The following is a 3,852-nucleotide window of genomic DNA, read 5'->3' as shown; positions in this document are numbered from 1 at the left end:
GAATGAAACAATACATATATATATCATTAAAAACGTAAGGATTACAATAGAGTACGTTGGTTACATCTAACCCCACAAAAATGGGTAGAACCACTCAACAATGAGGGTAAATACAAAATAGAGATGAAGGGAGAAGTGAAGAACCGAAGGAAAGATCCACACACGAACGGTCTCAAGCCCTGGGAATCCCTTCCGCAGCTCCTGGAGGCGCCCCTGCGTGAATGGGGAGAAAAGTCCCCGAAAATGCCTTCAAATACGAGCTTGGGGAGTTAGATTAGGGTTTACGTGCCCGGCGTATAAATTGTTGCGCCCGGCGCAGGGCCTTCCAGTGAGGTCAAGTATTCTCTGCCTCAGAACACGCCCGGCGCAATTCCTTTTGCGCCCGGCACGCATATTGCTTGCAAAGACGAGACACTCTGTTCTTCTCAAGCCCGACGCGGGTAATGTTGCGCCCGGCGCAGCCACTCTGCTCTGCTCCCTACTCCTTAGATTTCCAATCCTAAGGGTCTTCAATCCTCAAGTCTCTAGCTCAATACCTGCACAAAAATGAGGTATATTAAGGTATTTTTAGCTAAATTATGGGTTAGCTATATCTTCACACAAAATGAATCAAAAAGAGAACAATTATGTTGCAATGGTGCAAAGGATGAGTGGAATTGCTCAATAAGTCTTGTCCAAAAAAAGGCATAATTGAGACTTAACAATTTTCAGAATTTTACTTTTAACTCTCTCTCCAGAATAAAAGACAACAAATACATTTTTATGAACCTGTAAAAAGGGAGACTATGTCTTTATTGACCATAAAACACTAAGATAGTAGAAATGACCAGTAGCAATAGAAGAGTAAATTTCCAGAATCAGAAAAGATAATTATATATAGAAATAAGTCAAATAAGTCAAAACAACATCTTCTTTCATCTCTGTAAGTTCGCAGCTTTTTTTAAAAAAAGGAGGAACTGCGATGATCTAGTGCTCATATTACTTATCTAAATTTCTACAAGAGGTTAAAGATTTAACTTTAAAAATTTAATTAAAGAAGATATTAGAATTTAATCATTTCGTGATTTATGCCAAAGCTTCATATCACGATAAGGTAGAAGACAAAATCTGTAATAGTCTAGTTTTATCATCATAGAAACTAACCTAACATTTGCCATGTCAATTTCAAGTGTCACCTAGACCTAGCTTAGCTAGTTAATTGTACACTCGTGACCAAATAGCTGTTCCACTTGAAAGAGAGGCAGTTAATATACCTTTTGAGAGAAGATTAAATTTTCAGTACTCTTGAACCTTTTATGCTTTTATGATTAGTATTTTTTTTTAGTAGAAAAGATTAAAACCACAGAGGCCTCAATGACTACTAATTAAAACCACTCCATTATTTAAATGATAAACATACTCAAATTTAAATATAAATAATCAACAATAAAAAAAGTCAACAGTCTTCTTAAAAGCCTAGTATCAACGCTCTAGTCTAAATGATAAACATACTCAAATTTAATTAGATTTCACTAGGAAAATGATAAACCTGAACCTGGACTGCTTTTGCAAAATGAACTTCACAACTACAGGAAACAGTGTGATTTTCAGCCTTGCCCTCTAATTCCCCTTCAAACAGGTCATTGCTATCAACATGACAATTGCCTTCTGAAAAAGTCACAGTTCCATCCCCCACAGAGGAATGATTATAAAGGCATGCCTTGTCCATGTAACCATCATTACTATTTCCCTCTAATCGAAATTCCTCATTGTTGTAACTAAGCTCCAAATTGCCATGTTGATTTTCCATTTCTGCTGTCATGACAATCTTTCAGACGAAGAATCAGAATCATTCTGAGTCTGGGACGAGGAACGGATTCCATATGGATTTATGAATTCTGCAAAAACAACTAGGTTTTAGGGTGTTCTATTCTCCCACATTAGCGAATGGCACGCGCCACTCAACCAAATTGATATTTCCATAAATCACTAAATCATATATTTCTGACATAAATTAATGATTAACATTTGCATCCACTAAAACATAATTCCTACATAAACTCCTAAATACTGAATATAGTATGCAATTGAATTGTGATTGACAAAACCAAACACAAGAATTCAAATCCTGGTGATCAATTACGCGATTCAAATATAGAAATTGAAAAAAGAAAAAAATAACAATAAAAAAACACTAAAAAAATCCAAATCCAATTCAAGAATAGCAACAACAGAGTAGAAAAACCATAATACAGTAACTAACTAACTGTTGAGGTCTCCGTTACTTCGAACGGAGTGTGATCACTAATCACTAATCAGTGGTCAATTACCAGCACATGCAAATTGAGCATTAGCACCAAACAATTGAATTGAATTCAAATAGCGAGAGAGGATTTGGAGTTAGGAATACCTGCAGAAGAGGCGCGAGAAGTGGAGGAGGCTGAAACAAATATTCTGAGTGTTACTGTAAGATACTTTAATCAAACTGATTCATACCAGCAGGTAAGATACTTTAATCAAACTGTAAGATACTTTGAAACAGAATGAAAATTATGAAAAAAACTATTTTAATATGTAACAGCAATCAAAATCTAAGTTTATATATGCTATGCTGTCAGAAATTAATTGGCAAATCTAGAAGTTCTAACAAAGCAGGACAACAAACTAATAGAGAATTGTTTCCTGCTTATGTCGGCAATGCTCATTTATCTATATGAAAAAGAAAAAAAAATCTAGAGCTCAAAAATATCTAGAAACAGTTATCCATTTTTCATGTATTTGATCTAAGTATTGTTTTCCAAATCAAATTAATTATTGAACCGGTCAAGGCATTGCGTTTCCAAAATCTGAGAATAGGATGTTTTTATGCATATCTAATACTTGCATGAAGATGATAACTCTTATTAAACATTACCTAGTGTGCATTACTGCACAACCTACCACTTTCCATTTTATGTTATTCCATTTTCATTCACAGTATTGAAATTTAGAAACAAAGGTCGTTAGGGATTTCACAAATCGGAAATGCGAAGAGAAAGAGAGAGAGGGTTACCGATTGAGATTGTGGTGATTTTGGCGCGGAAGTGGATGCGTGCGGTGGTTTGTTCTTCCTACCTGAGAGGAGTTTGCGGAAATGAGGGTTTTGCGAAAATCAAAAGCAAAAAGTTGAAATTGAAACGTACCAAGCTTGCGAGAAGCTGACGTGTGCTTCCCTCTCGCTATGGGATTCAGTGGAAGAAGAAAACTAAACAAATTGAAGCTTCACTCTTCCGCGCGAATTGGTTTTCTCTAGTTTCTCCTCTTGCTCTTGCATGTTGTTTCCTATTGTTAGTGAAATTGTGAAATTTTCAAAAGTAAAGTTACTCGCACAGATTGCGGACTTCGTTTTAAAAATGTTTTTTTAAGTTTAATTTTAATAAAAAAAATTTATTGAACGTTCTGTCAGTTTAAAACTGCCAGAAAGTGCCAACACGGTAATGCTTACCATTCCTGCGGTTTCGAACCGCCAGAAAGTATCAATAATTTGTTACAATTGCCAACCTTGCAACAAATGTAACATTTTTTGGCGGTTTATGGAAACCGCAAAAAAAAAATCGTCAATAATTACCTATTTTTTGTAGTGAACGTAGTCTCAAAGAGTAACATCAAGTAATTAACAGAACAAGTATAAGATGCCATTAACAGATTTCACATTGTCAATCGTTGCACTTACAAGGTTAAGCATTCAAACACTACTAGGCTTCTCGTGGAATGCGTTCACCACGATTGTGAATGGAGATGTCGTGCTATATTGCGCACTAGAGAACAACATTGGGAAATCATGATCCTTAAAGGACCTCACACATAGGGATGACAAATATACTTGTACCTGAG

General features: G+C 35.7%; 1 long non-coding RNA gene across 4 annotated transcripts; it reads right to left on the bottom strand.

Annotated features, from left to right (window-relative positions):
- Positions 1 to 3,346, bottom strand: LOC109799022 (uncharacterized). 4 transcript variants are annotated; one of them, XR_014428659.1, is made up of 5 exons: positions 3,162 to 3,346; positions 3,032 to 3,093; positions 2,390 to 2,500; positions 1,529 to 1,877; positions 1 to 536 (listed from the first exon to the last, which is right to left on the bottom strand). It is a non-coding gene; the product is annotated as an uncharacterized LOC109799022 (long non-coding RNA). The 4 variants fall into 4 exon arrangements; XR_014428658.1 differs by having other exon boundaries at positions 2,390 to 2,464; XR_014428657.1 differs by having other exon boundaries at positions 2,390 to 2,419.
- Between the last annotated feature and the right edge of the window lie 506 nt (positions 3,347 to 3,852).

The sequence above is a fragment of the Cajanus cajan genome, chromosome 8 (assembly GCF_000230855.2).
Source record: "Cajanus cajan strain Asha chromosome 8, NIPB_CcT2T_4, whole genome shotgun sequence".
In the NCBI taxonomy this organism is placed as follows: Eukaryota; Viridiplantae; Streptophyta; class Magnoliopsida; order Fabales; family Fabaceae; genus Cajanus; species Cajanus cajan.
Note: the sequence above shows the minus strand (reverse complement) of the source record. Positions and strands in the feature narration are given on the sequence as shown.